Source organism: Meles meles, chromosome 17 (genome assembly GCF_922984935.1).
Source record: "Meles meles chromosome 17, mMelMel3.1 paternal haplotype, whole genome shotgun sequence".
Classification (NCBI taxonomy): Eukaryota; Metazoa; Chordata; class Mammalia; order Carnivora; family Mustelidae; genus Meles; species Meles meles.
The window spans coordinates 44,539,243-44,558,368 of NC_060082.1; positions in this window are offsets into that span (position 1 = coordinate 44,539,243).

The window sequence follows — 19,126 nt, forward strand, 5'->3', positions numbered from 1 at the left end:
TACCCTAAACGAGCTAGTGCCTGTGGATGGCAGGAGGTTTCATCTAAAGCATCTTAAAGAATTCTTCTCTTCTCTCCCTCTCACCATTTTTTGCCATCTCAGTGACTGGCTTTCAAACTCTGTTGGCTGTAACCCACACCTAAGAAATACATGTTACTTTGCAACTCAGTATTCACATATATATGCACACAACCATCAAAAGGGTAATAAAACAATTATTTCCCTTGCTATGTATGAGGTACTTTATTTTCCCTTCTATTATATTTTACTTCATTTTTTTAAAAATACTGGTCATGACCTATCAAATTGAGTTTATGACTCACTAATGGGTCACAGCTTGTAGTTTTAAAAATACTGATCCAGATACTTAATAAGGAGCTACTGGTCTGGAAAAAGACAATATGAAAACCATACTTCAAAGTAATTGGGAAGTTTACGTTTTGTTAGAATTTATGGACAGTTCTGCAAGATAGAAAAGATGCTCTTTACCCTATTTCTTCTCCTAAGTACAACTAAAAACTCTACAAATTATATATACAATAACCCTAAGAAAATTCTGGAAGGTTGAGAGAAGAAGGTCAACTTACTAGGGACTACGGGACCCAAGGAATGGCATACTGCTGAATTCTCTGGTTTTCTTTTTGCCTCATATATGTCTCAGACTTGAAGCTGAGGAAACTGGCAGCCAGGAAATGGCAGCAAGTGCAGACCAAGTCCACTCGTTCCAAACTAAGGACCAAGAAAGGGGAATACTATAAAGACTGAAAGCTTTTAGATAATAATCATTCTATGCCAAAGACAACAGTTTTACTGCAGCCCCATTCCCACGAATGCCAGCAAAGGCCAAGTGGAAAACCTAGACTGGGCAATAACCCACTTTAATCCGCAATACACCTTAATCCACCTAATGCGAGGTAACAGAAAACGATGAGTGTAACATCCCAACTGGATGGCAATGAGCTCCTCTCACCCATCTACATACAGTGACATCAGAGATATGAGGATCCTTTTACCTCTACTCAGAAGTACCAAGGCAGACCTCCCCTTCTCACTAAGGTGGTGTCAGGGGAAGCCTAGTGAAGAGTCAGGACTTTTACCACTGTTCAGTGGTAACAAGCCACCCCCATTATGTGGTGCAGACCACATGAGGAATTAATAGTGAAGAACTTTCACTTCTCACAGCCAGAGAAGTATCACACCGAAGCCAGAATTCACATCCCTGCCCAGCATTAACAAGGAGTCTGTGCTCTGTTGTCAGTGAAGGAAACCTGAACTTCTACCTGAACTTCTATCCCCCATATGGCAGTAATGAGTTGATGAACCTCCCTTCCCTTCCAGAGGGGTTTCATAGTTATTAAAACTAAGAGTTTTAATAAGTTCTAGAGTCTCATAACATAATACCCACAAGGTCAGGTTTAAGTAGAAAATCACTCATCATGACAAAAAACAGCAAAATATTAAACTGAATTTAAAAACATAATACATACCATCACTAAAATGACAGAGATGTCAGAATTACATGACAAATATTTTAAAGCAGCAGTCATAAAAATGCTTTGATTATCAGTTACAAACATGCTTGAAATGGATGAAAAAAATACAAAATCCAGACAAAGAAACAGAAATCTTCAGCAAATAAATAGAAGATATAAAGAAGAACCAATTGGAAATTTTAGAACTGAAAAGTACCAAAACCAAATTTAAAAATTTAACAGCAGCAAAACAAATAAATAAAAATATAATAGCACAATGAATAAGGCAGAGGAAAGAATCAATGAACTGGAACACAGAACAACAGAAATAAGTTAGAGAAAGAAAGTCATTCAAATATGTAGAATTTAAGAGATAAAACAAACCAGCAAAGGGGAAAAAAATGAGAGGGAGAGAGCAGGAAACAGACTTAACCATAGAGAATAAACTGATGGTTACCAGAGGGGAGGTGAGGTGGGGAGATGGGTGAAATAGGTAATGGGGATGAAGGAGTACACTCGTCATGGTAAGCACTGAGTTGTCAGAATGACAGAATTGCTGAATCACTATATTATACACCTGAAAATAATATAACACTGTATGTTAACTATACTGGAATTAAAAGGGGAGATGAACCATGATAGACTATGGACTCTGAAAAACAACCTGAGGGTTTTGAAGGGGCAGGGGTGGGAGGTTGGGGGAACCAGGTCGTGAGTAATAGGGAGGGCACGTATTGCATGGAGCACTGGGTGTGGTGCAAAAACAATGAATACTGTTATGCTGAAAAGAAATTTAAAAAAAAAAAGAAAAAAAGAACTTAATAAAAAAATAAAGAAAGTTAAAAAAAAAATCTTTGACTTCTGGCTTTTGGTCCAGCATATAATAAGCTTGTAACCTGCCACTGCAACCTAACAATAAGTAAAAAGGCTGAACAAACCATAAAATCAATAAATCTTCTTGGATCCAAATGAGAAATTACAGGACAAATCACTGACCTCAAAACTGCAATGATTGATGGGTGAATACAGAGAATCATGACTTACCCAAGCAGAAACCTAGGAGCTTAAACCTCCTAAGAAACCAGTGCTCAGGTAGGAAAGCCCTGTAATTGACAACTGCTAGAGGTTCAAGTGTGCACAATTCCTGACAGTTAAAAACTCCAGGGAGATGATTTCATAGGAGGCCTCACATATTTCTGAGTTTTGCTTCCAGGAGCTTGACTTGGTTTTCATAGTGAGTGAGTATCAGACAAAATCCCTTTCATGCTTCTAGCAGGGAGAAAGGAAAAGGAAACATTTTAGAAAATGCCTGAGTGCTCTGTTCTACTTAACAAGGTCTACCCTCAGAAGAAGTTATTTAACCAGAGCCTAACTTGTTGAGGTTTTGTCAGAGCCTAACTCCTCTATGGGAGGAGAAATATTTAAAAACAGCCATTTTAACCTTCCATATGGAGGAAGGGAAGTACTCAACACCGTCTCCCTTCCAATTTTTCCCATGAGAAAAGGGAAGTATCCAACTCCAGCACATTCAAACCAACCTGTCCCAATCAAAGGCAGTAGGGGGAGCACAGAAGAGGGAGAAACACATGTGGCATTTACAGTCTAGAGAAGCTAACATTTTCTAAGAGGCTGAGACCTAATCATAGGACCACAGAACACTTCCTCTCCCCCAACAGCACATTATTAACAGCCTATTTGTGGTACTCTCTTTTACCTAGTGTCATGTCATTTCTACCAATAAAAAATTATAAAACATACTAACAGATTAAAAAAACACACAATTTGAAAAAACAAACAAAGCCTCAAAACCAGACTCATATATTGTTGCCATTATCAGACCAGGAATTTAAAATAACTGTGATTATGTGCTAAGGTCTCCACCAGATAAAGCAGAGAGCATCCAATCAATGTAAGCAGAGAGAGACATTCTAAGAAAGAACCAAAAAGAGATGCTGGAGATCAAAAACACCAACAGAAATGAAGAATGCCTTTGAGGGTGCGTGGGTGGCTCAGTGGGTTAAGCCGCTACCTTCGGCTCAGGTCATGATCTCAGGGTCCTGGGATCGAGTCCCGCATCGGGCTCTCTGCTCAGCAAGGAGCCTGCTTCCCTCTCTCTCTCTCTCTCTCGCTGCCTGCCTCTCTATCTACTTGTGATCTTTCTCTGTCAAATAAATAAATAAAATCTTTAAAAAAAAAAGAATGCCTTTGATAAGCTTTTAGTAGACTGGACATGCTGAGGAAAGAAACTCTGAGCTTGAGGATATCTCAATGCAAACCTTCAAAACCAAAAAGCAAACAGGGAAAAAAATAAAAAGAAAGAAAGACTGAAAAAACCAGGACAGAATATCCAAGAACTGTGGGACAACTACAAAATGTGTAACATATATGTAATGGGAATACCATTTTTAAAAAAGAGAGAGAAAGGAACCAAAGAAATATTTGAAACAATAGTGTCTGCTCATTTTCCCAACTTAATGTCAGACACCAAGCCACAGATCTAGGAAGCTCAGAGAACACCATGCACAATAAAGTAATATAAAAACTACACCAAAGCCATTTTCTACACCATTTCAAATGATAGAAAATCAAAACTAAAGAGAAAATCCTCAAAGAAGCCAGAGGGGGAAAAACCCTCACCTATAGAAGAACAAAGAATTATATTTAACTCTTTTCAAACTATGTAAGCAAGAAGAGAATAAAGTAAAATATTTAAACTGTTGAGAGGAAAAATAAACACCAACCTAGAATTCTGTGCCATGCAAAATTATCCTTCAAAAGTGAAAGAAAAGACTTTCCCAGACAAACAAAAATTGAGATAATTTGTTGTTCACAGGCCTGCCTTGCAACAGATAGTTGAAAGTTAAAAGAAGTTCTTTAGAGGAGAAAATTGATAAACATCAGAAACTTTGATCTATACAAAGAAAGGAAGAGCAGTAGAGAAGAAATAAGTGATAAATTAAAAACAAGTTATAAAATAGAAGCTTTTTATTCTTAATTGATGTAACAGATAACTTGGTTCAAAATATTAACACCCATAATGTATTTGATTATGTGTGCTTTATATATATATAGTTATTTAATATACATGTTTAATATGCTTTATATATATAGTTATTTAATATATATGTTTAATGTGCTTTATATATAGTTATTTAATATACATATGTTTAATATGCTTTATATATACTTAATATGCATATATTTAATATTAACATAAATATTAGTATATTTAATATATAGTGCATTATATATGCTTAAGTATAAGAGAAATGAATGACAGCAAAAACAGAATACAAGGGGCACCTGGGAGGCTCAGTGGGTTAAAGCCTCTGCCTTCGGCTTGGGTCATGATGCCAGGGTCCTGGGTTCGGGCCCCTCATCAGGCTCTCTGCTCGGCAAGGAGCCTGCTTCCTCCTCTTTCCCTCTCTGCCTGCCTTTCTGCCTACTTGTGATATCTGCCTGTCAAATAAATAAATAAAATCTTTAAAAAAATAGAATACGAAGGAGGAAATCAAGATTATTTTGTTACATTTCACACTGTGAAATGGCAGTGTTATTTGAAAACAGACTTGAACTGGTTGTAAATGTATACTTCAAACACTATGGCAACCACTAAAAAAAAGTTTTAAAAAAATATAACTAAAATGCTAAGGAAGGAAGAAAGTGAAATTATTTAAAATGCTCAATTACCCACAAAGCTCAGAAAAAAGAGTGGAACACAAAATAGGAACAAGGAACAAGCACAACAAATAGAAACAAGTAACAATTATGGCAGATATTAATAGAACTATATCAACAGCCACTTGGATGTCAATGGTCTAGATTTGTCAATTAAAAGACAAAGATCATCAGAGATAAGACCCAGTTATATGCTGCCTAAAAGAAATCTACCTTAAAGACACATATAGATTAAATAAAAGTTAATGGGTGGAAAATGTATACACCATGCTAAAACTAATCAAAAGAAAGCAGAAGTAGCTACATTAATTTCACACAGAGCAGATTTCAGAGCAACGAAGGTTACCAGAGATAAAGAGGGAGCCTTATGTAATGATTAAGAGGTCAGCTCATGTTGGTTGGATTAAGAGGTCAACAGCACGTATGGACCTAAGAACAGAGTGTCAAAATATATGAGGTAAAAAACTGATAGAACTGTCAGGAGAAATAGATGAATCCATTATTATAGTTGGGTATTTCAACACCCCTCTATCAGAACTGGACAGACCCAGCAGGCAGAAAATCAGTAAAGACACAGTTGAACTCAATAGCACCATTAATCAACTGAATATAATGGATATCTACAGACCATTTCATCTCAAAACAGCAGAACACACATTCTTCTTAAGCTCATATGGAACATTTACCAAGAAAGAGCACACTCTAGATCATAGAACACACCTTAACAAATTTAAAAGAATAGAAATCATACAATGTCTTCTTTCAGACTATAGTGTAATTAAACTAGAAATCAATAACAGTAAGATAGCTGGAAAATCCCAAAATACCTGGAGATTAAACAACACACTCCTAAATAACACATAGGTCAAACAAGAAATCTCAAAAGAACTTTTCAAATGTTTTGAATTAAATGAAAATAAAAACAGAACTTATCCAAAGTGAGAGATAAAACAAAAGCAGTGCTTAGAGAAAAATTATATTATTGAATGTATATATTAGAAAAGAAGAGATTTAAAATTAATCATCTAAACCTCTATCCTAAGAAACCAGGAAAAGAAGAGTGAATTAAATCCAAAGTCAGCAGAAGGAAAAAAAAATAATAAAAATAAGAGCAGAAATCAATGAAATTGAAAATAGAAATCAATAGGAAAAAACACAACTGAAACTAAAACCTAGTTCTTTGAGAAAAATTAATAAAATCCGTATGTTTCTAGCCAAGCTAACTAGAGAAAAAGAGAGAGGACACAAATCACTAATATAAGAAACAAAAGATGGGACATCACTACAGACCTCATGGAACATTAAAAGGGTAATCAAAAAATATCATGAATAACTCTATGCCCACAAATTTGATAACCTAGATAAAATGGACCAATTCCTTAAGAAGTATAATCTGCCCAGAAACAGACCCTCAACCTATGGTCAACTAATCTTCGACAAAGCAGGAAAGAATGTCCAATGTAAAAAAGACAGTCTTTTCAACAAATGGTGTTGGGAAAATTGGACAGCCACATGCAGAAAAATGAAACTGGACCATTTCCTTACACCACACATGAAAATAGACTCAAAATGGATGAAGGACCTCAATGTGAGAAAGGAATCCATCAAAATCCTTGAGGAGAACACAGGCAGCAACCTCTTCGACCTCCGCTGCAGCAACTTCTTCCTGGGAATATTACCAAAGGCAAGGGAAGCAAGGGCAAAAATGAACTATTGGGACTTCATCAAGATCAAAAGCTTCTGCACAGCAAAGGAAACAGTCAACAAAACCAAAAGACAACTGACAGAATGGGAGAAGATATTTGCAAATGACATATCCGATAAAGGGCTAGTATCCAAAATCTATAAAGAGCTTAGCAAACTCAACACCCAAAGAACAAATAATTGAATCAAGAAATGGGCAGAGGACATGAACAGACATTTCTGCAAAGAAGACATCCAGATGGCCAACAGACACATGAAAAAGTGCTCCACATCACTCGGCATCAGGGAAATCCAAATCAAAACCACAATGAGATACCACCTCACACCACTCAGAATGGCTAAAATTAACAAGTCAGGAAATGACAGATGCTGGCGAGGATGCAGAGAAAGGGGAACCCTCCTCCACTGTTGGTGGGAATGCAAGCTGGCGCAACCACTGTGGAAAACAGCATGGAGGTTCCTCAAAAAGTTGAAAATAGAGCTACCCTAGGACCCAGCAATCACACTACTGGGTATTTACCCTAAAGATACAAATGTAGTGATCCGAAGGGGCACATGCACTTGAATGTTTATAGCAGCAATGTCCACAATAGCCAAACTATGGAAAGAACTTAGATGTCCATCAATAGATGAATGGATAAAGAAGATGTATACAATGGAATACTATGCAGCCATCAAAAGAAATGAAATCTTGCCATTTGCAACAATGTGGATGGAACTAGAGGGTATTATGCTTAGCAAAATAAGTCAATCGGAGAAAGACGACTATCATATGATCTCCCTGATATGAGGAAGTGGAGATGCAATGTGGGGGGTTTGGGGGGTAGGAAAAGAATAAATGAGAGAAGATGAGATAGGGAGGGAGACAAACCATAAGAGACTCTAAATCTCACAAAACAAACTGATGATTGGGGCGCCTGGGTGGCTCAGTGGGTTAAAGCCTCTGCCTTCGGCTCGGGTCATGGTCTCAGGGTCCTGGGATCGAGCCCTGCGTTGGGCTCTCTGCTCAGCAGGGAGCCTGCTTCCCTTCCTCTCTCTCTGCCTGCTTCTCTGCCTACTTGTGATCTCTGTCTGTCAAATAAATAAATAAAAATCTTTAAAAACAAAAAAACTGATGGTTGCCGGGGGGTGGGGGAGAGGGTGGTGGGGTTATGGGCATTAGGGAAGGTATGTGCTATGGGGAGTGCTGTGAAGTGTGTAAACCTGGCAATTCACAAACCTGTACCCCTGGGGCTAATAATACATTATATGTTAATTAAAATAAATTAAGAAAAAGGAAGTATAATCTGCCAAAACTCACACAAGAAGTAGACTACCTGAATAGGTCTATATTTATTAAAGCTATTGAATCAATAATTAATAACTTTCCAAAATAGAAAGCACCAGTCCCAGACTGGTTCACTGGTAAATTCCACTAAACATTTAAGGGAAAAAAATCTCTTTCAGAAGACAGAAGCAGAGAAAATACTTCCTAACTCATTCTATGAGGTCAGCATTATCCTATGACTAAAACCAGACAAAGAAATCACAAATTTTATTTAAAAAACTACAAATTTTACAAAAATCTCCCATAAACATAGATGCAAAAACTCTCAACAAAATGTTAGCAGAGTCTTGTAGTTTTTCTCATACAGATCTTGTATGTATTGTGTTAGATTTATACATAAGTATTTCATTTTTAAGGGTGCAACTGTGGATAGTATTGTGATTTATTTATTTATTTATTTGAAAGTGGGAGTGTAGGGAGAGAATCCAGAGCAGACTCTGTGCCAAGGGGTACATAATATGGGGATTGATCCCATGATCCCAAACTCTGCTGAAAGAAGCCAAAAACAAACCATTAGAGATAAATGTTCATGGATAGGAATACCCAATATTGTCAAGATGTCAGTTCTTTCCAACTTGATCTATAGATTCAGTGCAATCCAAATCAAAATCCCAGCAAGCTATTTTGTGGATGTTGAGAAATTCATTCTAAAATTTGCATGGAGAGAGAAAAGACCCAAAATAGCCAACCCAATATTGAAAGACAAAAACAAAGGTGGAGGACTGACACTATCCCATTTCAAAACTTAGTAAAAGGCTATAGTAATTCAAATATGTTGGTGAAAGAATAGAAAGGCAGAAAGAATAGAGTCCAGAAATAAACCCATATAAATATAGTCGACCTACCTTTGACAAAGAAATATAATGGAAAAAAAAGATAGTTTTTCATTAAGTGGGGCTGGAATGATTGGACATCCACATGCAAAAAAACAAACCTAGATAAACATAATGTGGAATAATCATCCAATGGAATATCATTCAACCAAAAAAAGGGAAGTGCTGATACATATTGCAAGATGGATGAGCAGACATAAGACATAAGACAAATATCACATGATTCTACATGCAATATGTAGAATATGTAGAATAGACAAATTCAGGACCAAAAGTCAATTAGAGGCTACCAGAAGCTGGGAGGAGGCAGAAAGGGAGAGTGACTGATTAAAGAATGCAGAATTTCTGTTTGAGGTGATAAAAGTATTAGAAATAAGATAGTAATTACAGTTGTACAACACAGTAAATGTAATTAACACCACTGAATTGTATACTTAAAACAAAAGTGGAAAACCTTATTATACATATTTCACTATTATAAGAAAAAATGAAGTAAATCCCAAAAAGGATAAACCTAAAGAAAGACATGTCATAGTCAAATTCTGAAAACTAAAACTAAGAAATAATCTTGAGAACAGCCAGAGAAAAATAACAACTTGTCTACAGACAAAAACAAAAACAACAACAACAACAACAAAAAACATCTGAATGATAGCATATATCTCTTCAAAAGCCATGGAGGTAAAGGAAGTAGTACAATATTTTTCAAGTGCTAAAAGAATAGAACTGTCAATCCAGAATCCTATATCCAGTGAAAATATCCTTCAGGAATAGAGGGAAAATCATGGCATTTTCCAATGAAGGAAAACTAAAGATTTAGGAACAGTACATCTATCCTAAAAATAATAAAGAAGTTTTCTATACACAAAAGAGCTAATAAGAAAGGAATATTAGAATAGAAAGAAGGAAGGAAGGAAAAGAGGGAGGAGAGAAAGGGGAGCAGAGAGGAAAGATTGGTAAGCAAAAATATGGTATCACACTCGTATTTTATTTTTATTTTTAAAAAGATTTTATTTATTTATTTGAGATAAAGAGAGAGAGTACACAGAGGGAGAGTGAGAGGGAAAAGGAGTCTCCCGACTGAACAGGGACCCCAGGATCATGACCCACTTCACCAACTGAACCACCCAAGCATCCCAAGAGTTGACATTTTTTAAAAAAGGATTTCTGATTGTATTGTTAGGGACATTATTGAAAAACCTTAAGTCCAAATAAGGACGAAGAGACCTAACAAATTATTTTTTTTCTTAATTATAATTAAGAATAGATGTAGGCTGTTTTATATAACTTTGGTAAGTAAAACTGATTTTCCTAAATTAAAAAAATATATATATACATATGTATCATAGACTTAAATGTAAAATACAAAGCTATAACGTTTTAGAAAACAACACAGGAACACCTTCAGAATATAGGGCTAGGCAAAGAGTTCTTAGATTTGATGCCAAAATATGATACATGTAAGTAAAAACTGATAAACTAGACTTTATGAAAAAAATTTTTTTAAAGATTTTATTTATTTATTTGACAGACAGAGATCTCAAGTAGGCAGAGAGGCAGGCAGAGAGAGAGGAGGAAGCAGGTTCCCCGCTGAGCAGAGAGCCCGAAGTGGGGCTCGATCCCAGGATCCTGGGATCATGACCTGAGCCGAAGGCAGAGGATTTAACTCACTGAGCCACCCAGGTGCCCTGAGACTTTATGAAAATTTTTAAAATTACGCTCAACAAAAGATCTTATTAAGAGGCTGAAAAGACAAAGTACAGACCAAGAGAAAATATATGCAAACCACTTATCTAATGAAGAGCCAGTATGTAGAAAATATAAGTAAATCAATTTGACAGTAAAAGGTAAAAAACAGGGTGCCTGTGTAGCTCAGTCAGTTAAGCGTTTGCCTTCGTCTGAGGTCATAATCTCAGGGTCCTGAGATTCAGCCCCACATCAAGCTCCCTACTCAGATGGGAGCCTGCTTCTCCCTCTCCCTCTGTTCCTCTACCCACCTCATGTTTTCTCCCTCTCTCTTTCTCTCTCTCAAATAAACAAAACCTTAAAAAAATAAAAATTTAAAAAATTTAAAATTAAAAAAGAAAATATAATTAGATAAAAGATATAAAGAGACATGTCATTAAAGTGAATATAGAGATGACAGATAAGCATGTGAAAATATGTTCAACATCATTAGTCATTAGAGAAGTGCATATTAAAATCACAATAAGATCATTACGCATATATCAGAATGACTAAAAAATACATATAGTGACACCAAAGGTTGGGAGGACATGGAAAAAACTGGATCAAACATGCACTGCTGAGAATATAAAATGGTGTACCCAGTTCTGGAAAACAGTTTGGCATTTCCTTAAAAAACTAAACATGCAACTACTGTATAACCCAGAAAATGTACTCCTGGGCATTTGTCCCAGAGAAATGAAAACTTACATTCACACAAAAATCTACTTAAACATGTACAGCAGTCTTACTTTGATATTCCAAGCTAAAAACAACCCAGGTGTTCTTCAGTGGATGAATGGTCAAACACACCGCAGTGGTACCTCTGTGGCATGGAATGCTGTGCAACAAGAACGAACAAGCTACTGATACATGCATCAACCTGGATACATCCTCACAGTATTATGTTGAGTGAAAAAAACAATCCCAAAAGGTCCCATACTACATTATTTTGTTTACATAACAATTTATGAAATGACAAAATTATAAAAATGGAGAACAGATCAATGGTTGTCAGAAGTTAAGGAGGCATGGGCACCTGGGTGGCATGGTTAGTTGGGTGTCCAACACTTGATTTCAGCTCAGGTCATGATCTCAGTGTCGTGGGATCAAGCCCCACGTTGGGCTCCACACTCAGCAGAGTCTGCTTCTCCCTCTCCCTCTGCTCCTCCCCACCCCACTTTCATGCACTCACTCTCTCTCAAATACATACACACACATATATATACATACATACATTCTAAAAAAAAATAATAAAAGAAGCTTAGGAGAGGGTGGGGGCAGGAGATAAGTAAGATCCTCATGGTGTTGGGAATGTTCTGTATCTTGACCAAATCACTGTCAATATCCTGTGACATTTTACTATAGTTTTGGAAGATGCTACCATTGAGGAAAACTGGGTAAAGAAGGGTAATTTGATATCTGTGCATTATTTTGCACAAATGCATGTGAATATACATTTATTTCAAAGTAAAAAAGTTAATTTTTTTTTAAAGTGTACGGACAGCATGAGCTTGAGACCTGAATTTTTTAACTTTCATCCATGGACCTTAGGCAAGTCACTTCACCTTCCTGGGCTTCAGTTTTCTTACCTGTGGAGCAGAATGGCAAAAGCTAGCTCAAAGTTCACTTGATTTTGATGTATAAATTTAGAAAGTAAAAAGCAGGATGAAGGAAGTGTGCACACAGTGATAATATTACCAGTCTTGCCTACCTTACAGGGCTATTTTGAAAATAGTATGACAGAGACTATCCCAAAGTGAACTGGGAACTACAAAGTATTATACCAAAACTAGCTATCATTGCGTTCTTTCTAGGCCAAACAAACAAAGCAAAAAAACCAAACAAACAAAAAAAAAAAAAAAATAGGGGAGAGGGAATCGATGTATCCTGAAGGACATTAACAGTTAATAAAATAATTAGGTTAAATTGCCTTAGATTATCATGTGGAAAGAATAATCCTTGCAATGGCTTTATTGTGTCTTGTCTCTACCCTTCTACCTCCTGCTAGTACTACACCTTCAGCCTCCTGAGGATGGACAGAGATTCTTACAGCCCAAGGCTATAAGCTTTGGGAGTCTCCCACATCCACACAGGAGGGAGGACAGTTACTGTACGTAACAACGAGCAATCGCCTGAAAGCTAACCGTATACGTTGGCACCCATTCTTAAGACATGATCCACTTTGTCCTCTTGGGGGGAAAAAAAAACAGAAAAATATTTTATAGATTGGGGGTGAGAGAGAAGCAGGAATAATAGAACTAGGGATCTCAAGTCATCCAATGACCACTGGTAACCTATATGAAAAGCCCTACAACACTCAAGAAAGCATTCTGTTCAAGGTCAACCACAAAGCCAGGGAGAAAGACAAATAAAGGGAGTAAGGAAAAGGCAAAGGTAACTTATCACAGCAGTCTAGAGAGTTGCAGGCTTTTTCTGACACCTGGCATGTGGGCAAAAGGATACTCCAACACCAACAGATAAGAAATTAATTTGCCACCCACCATAAAAACACAGCAGTGCCGCTTAGAGGTACATTTATACCCCTTGATTTCAAAGAGATACACAGCAGGAGACAGCAGGTCCACTCTGTCAAAGAAAGGGAAGATGGAGGGGTTTGTTTCATTTCTTCTAGGGCACCTGAAGTAAAGGAAGAAGAGAAAAGAGGCAATGAAGGAAAGCTCACTGACCTTCACTGAAGATGTGAGGTCCTCCTAAGCCTGGGGCCTTCACATCTCTAGAGAACCCAAGACAGGCCTTCATCTGAAAGAACCAGGGCAAACTGGTGGATAATTGGGCAAAAGAAATCCCTTTGTCCTAACTGGTTGTGAATGTTACTGTTCAAATAATTTCCACAGTTCCTCACTTACTGACATAAGAACCTTTAGAATTTTTATGGACACACCATTCAAAAAGAAAACACAATACTCTTCTAGGAAAAAGTTAGGATTTGTCAGCAAAGGGCATTATAGAGTAGGATGCAAGAGGGTGTTCCAAACACCTTGAAAGGAAACAATATAACTCACAGGGGAAAAAGATTACTTCCAGATGGAAAACTGCTCTTTCTCCTCCACCCATCACCATAGCTTTATTAAAAGGTAATTACCATGTAACATTGTATACCTTTAAAATATACAATGTAGGGACACCTGGGTGTCTCAGTGGGTTAAGCCTCTGCCTTCAGCTCAGGTCATGATCTCAGGGTCCTGGGATTGAGCCCCGCATCAGGCTCTCTGCTCAGCGGGGATCCTGCTTCCTCTTCTCTCTCTTCCTGCCTCTCTGCCTGCTTGTGGTATCTGTCAAATAAATAAATAAAAACTTTAAAAAAATAAAATAAAATATACAATGTGATAATTTGGTATACATATATATAGTGAAATGATTACCACAATAAGATTAGATAACAACTCCCATCACTTCACATAATTACCTTGTGTGCGCACGCGCGCGCACATGTGTGTGTGTTTTTTGGGGGGGGTGGTAAAGAATGTTTCAGATCCACTCTCTCAGACACTTTCAAGCGTATAATACAATATTAACTGTTGTTACTGTGCTACATTAGATCTTCAAAACTTACTCATCTTATAACTGAAAGCTTGCACCCTTTGACACATCTCATTTCCCCTTTCCAGTTCCCAGAAACCACCATTCTATTCTGTTTATAGGAGTTTGGCTTTTTTAAGTGGAAGATTGTTCTAAGTTCCATTCCAATTTGCATATGGCTAGCACTGCAGTAGAAACATATGAGAGGGTAAAAAATTTTTTTAAATTGTATCTATATGTGACAAGTTTATAACCAAGAAAGAAACCAAAGATCCCTGTGTATAGTGAGTAGCTAATGATGAACTTATTTATTTCAATCTATTAAAGATAGCTTAGAGATTATATACATATATATTTTTTACATATGTATGTATAAATATAAGCATAGAATATTTGAAAATGGGATGTTCTCCTTGGTTCCAAATATATCTATTCCATAAATTTATATGAACTCCTGCTATGTGGTAGCAGTGTGCTGGGTACAGGGTTGCAAAGATGACTGATACACAGTCAAATAGGAGAGAAAGATGGGTGCTTACAGTTACAAAATAGAGAGCTGTTTTGGGGTGATGGCAAGAACAAGACAGGATGATTGACACAAAGGGATGAATAAATTCTCTGGCTGATGAAGAAGGTGCAGTGGAAAGATAGAATGGTGGTGGAAGGATAGGAGAGGCAATCAAAAACCAACGATCACTCTGGTTATGAGCTACAAGTGGCTTGAAATGGGAGAAGGAATTGTTTAGGCAGGAACTAGGTGCCTGACTGGTTCTTATTGAACTCCCAAATAATGATTACAGTTATTTCCCTGGTATTCCCTAGCTGTATCTGATTTACTTTTCTAAGACATAAGAGCAACTTTAGAATGACTTCTTCCATGGGACTTGCTGTACTGAGTTTGATGACACTTTGGGTGAATTTTTCACTGCAATTTTCCCCCTCTTGCCTCCCTAACATAATACTTATCTGAAAGCAACTGCAAGAAAAGATGGAACCACCTTGACTCGAGGCAGGATATCCCTGATTTCCTGGCCTTTTATTTCTTTCTTATAACTTTGGTACCAATCATAAATACCAGTGACTCAGAAGCAAAGATACACAGAGATGGTTGTGGAACACCCTTTTCTCACAAGGTCTAAACTCGACTTCCTGTTTCTGGTCTGAAACATGATTGTTGCTCTGTTCACTTCCTCTTATATTTCCCATGACAACTGAGACAGGATACCAGTTTGATTTTAGACCAAGCTGCATCAGACCATCCATCTAATGGGGTGTTCATACTAGAAACAAGGGGAATCTCTCTGTAACCAGAAGCCCATCCATAGTTTAGAGTGAAGGCAAGGGCAAAATCAGAGCCACTGGGTAAAAGCCCCACGTCCACAATTTTCTCTTTTATTCACATCTTCTATTATGCACTTGGAGACATGCCCATGCCCTGATGAACAAGCGTCTTCTGCATTTTGCATTCTGCTTTGTTTGTGGAGACCTGGAGAGATTTGTGGACACTGGGATAAATTATATGAGGTGATGTGACTATTCTTTACTGTTCTGGGTGATGAGAGCTAGAAGCCCATGGACATCTAGAGAAATTATTTTCAGAAAATGAGCAGTGGTGGTGGATCATGTGATGAACTCTGGGCACAGAAATAAATTATGATCTGAAACAGCTTGGACATTCGTTATTCCTGATGGAGCTAGGCTCTCATTTGGGTTTGGAGATTGTTATGATATATGTACCTCAAGCAGAAAATTCCTCAGCCCTTTGTTACAATATGAACTCATGAGCTGAAGGTAAGGTATGAACCACTGATCATCCAAATTTTGAGAGCTGTTTTCCATGAACTTGGTCCCATATTTACTATATATTGAGAAGGGTTCTGAAAACTAACCCCTTCCTCGAGACATTAAGCCATAGGAAACTCTGTTTTAGACTGGGTTACAGGAGTTTGAAAGTCCTTCTTCTAAATTCATGAAACCAGTTAGGCACAAAAATTTCTCAAAAGGATAATTTGAAGGTCTTTTCTGCCAAGGGACATAATAAAAAAAACAGATCTTATTTGTCACTGGATAAAGCCATTATAAATTGAGCATTTCATTTGGGGCTACAGTAGATGAACAATGAACAAATTAGCAGATGTCCTATCTTGATTACATGACAAAAGCCTAGGTAATTCTCTGATGTTGACTTTCCATGAACCATGACTCCATCACAGAATAAGCTATTTAAAATAACCAAAATGGAAAGTTTCGGTTTTCTGGCACAGAACAGCATCCTTTTCTTCCTTCCTTTCCTGATTACAACAATCTCAGGGCACAGCACATTTCATTTCTATCAATTTGGATCTCATTTCTGGCCTCATGCCCATTGGGCCCAGTTATGTTCAAGGGCATTATGGAATGTGTTAAGTGGCAGGTGTAATCACTTGCACTTTTATGCCTGTAAGCACAGTTGGGAAGAGATGCCCAGTATCAGTCTTCTGGATCCTTGGCCCAGGGTTGTGGTAGGGCAAGATGGGACTGCCTTGCTCAATAAAGGTCACCTAGCTCTGTGTGCCTTTGTGTCAGGATATTCTGAGATGCTAATTTTGATTCAAGAACTTAGCTTTAGGAAATAAGTTGATTTTGTTTTCTGCTGTTCTGCTAAAGCTGCCATCCTGAGTCTCTGATTACATGTGAAGGCAGTGCCTATTGTTCAGCAGGAGGACCACTGTCAGCATCCAACTGCTGTGTCTAATAGGGAAAGCAGGACAGCCTGTGGAACTGTGTCACTCTTGACTTGCCTGACTGCTTCCCCTCTGACTCAAACATGTACCTTATAACATTTTTCTTGGGAGCCAAAAAGAACAGTGAATAAGCAAATCCTCTGCTGGGGCTGAGTAAGTGGCAAGCCTCATAAAGAAAAAGATGATATGGGCCTTACACAGAACACCTCACTCGGAGCTGGCTGCTGGCATATTGGCTCTCTAGTGTGTGCTCTCCAGAAGCATCTTTCCCTGGCTTATCTGGGAGCACAGATGACCTGAGGCTGGCTTATCAGTAAGTCCTACTGTGACCTCACAGAGATCACTGATAGCTAACATTAAGTACCAAGGTGGTAATCACAGCACTTGGCCTTAGCAGCCAAGGACTCAGCTGAGTGGTAGGATTCACTACCTACCTAAGCTTATGGCAATGAGCTTATTAGGAAGTAGCTAAAATGATAGGGAGTGTGCATGACAGAGTGGAGAAGAGCCTCAGAGCCAGGTGTACAGGCTCTGGGTTTGTACTATAGAATTTAATATCTGGGTAACCTAAGGCAAATCTTTTAATTCTTGATTTTCTCATCCATCCAATCACTTGTGTGACAAATGCATATTGAGCAACTACTATGTGTGAGGTGCTCTACTAGGGACTGGGAAGCAATGGACAAAGTTGCATGGTTGGGGGAGACAATGAACAAAACAATAAGCAAAACAAAATATGTTAGATGGTGAGAATGGTCTTGGGATAAAGCAGCACCTATTTCTTAGAACTGCTCTGCAGGCTACATGAGATGATATTTGGCCCTGAACAAGCTCTAATATTGCAAGTGGGGCTAATATTAGGAAAGCTCAAATAGGGAAAAATTATGTCTGCTTGAAGTCCATCTTCTTCAACAAGTTTATAATCCACTAGATGGGGGAAGCAAGAGTCCAAAGAGAGTGAGCAGATCACACAAAATATTGCCCGTAAAAGATCACTACTCTGTCTGAGGCCTCCCACAACCTTCCCCTTTCTCTCTTTCCATGAACCAGAAGATTCGGGTGCTCTGGAGACCTCCCACGACACACCGAGGACAAGACAAATGTTCTTCTCCAGCACTGACTGCTAGGAAGTATGGAGTCTTCTTTTATGGTATGATGTAAAACAAGCTTTGCACCCTTTTCATTCAATCTGTTTTTCTATATTTCCATAGGAAAGCAGTTGTTTAACCACGATTAAAAAAACAACAATAATAAACTTGGGGAACTTACAAAGCCTCCAGCAGCACTGTCTCCAGTCTCAGGGGTACTCAGAACCTGAACATCCAAATCCTATTCTCTGCCCTCTGTCTCCTGCCCTTCTCTGGGTCCTTTAGAAATTTGCTACTCAAACTGTGGTCCGTGGACCAGGAACACCAGCATCATCTGAGCACTTGTTTAAAAATTCAGAAGCTTAGAACTTCTAAATAAAAATCTTCATTTTTAACAAGATACTGTGGAGATTTGTGTGTACGCTGACATTCAAGGAGCACTTTTCTAGGGCCCTCTCTCGTGCAGAGTGAAGACAGGAGAGCAGGTGTTAAAAAGTGATCATGATAAAAATGATAGTGATAATTTTTTTAAAAAATAGCATTACCACTACCACAACCAACACTGATAATAGGATGTACTGAGAGTGTACTGCTTGAAAGGACCAAGCTAAGGACATTCTATTCAATAGTTCCTTTCACTAGTGCCTATTCTAATGCCCCTTATGTCTCAGTGAATTTCAGGATTTCCCACCTCAGGATATCCCTTGTTCCATGTTTCATATGGGAAGAGTCACCTTAAAGCATAAACTTTCAGGAAATCCAGGCATCAGAAAAGACAGGAGCCTAGTTGGGCATAATGTCCACACAAATAGCAATGAGGAGAGCTGCCAGCGCTGCCTGAGTGGACCGGACAAGCAAGCAGCCACGGGGAGAGTCACAGAACTAGAGTGACAGGAACAGGGCCAGACAGCAAGAACAGAGTGAAGGACTGCTAGTGAGGCAGCCCGTCCCAGGTTCACTGCCATTACTATCCCTTACCCTCCTCAGCCTGTCCCAAGAAAGCTCAGCCATCTACCTACAAGATAAAGGTATC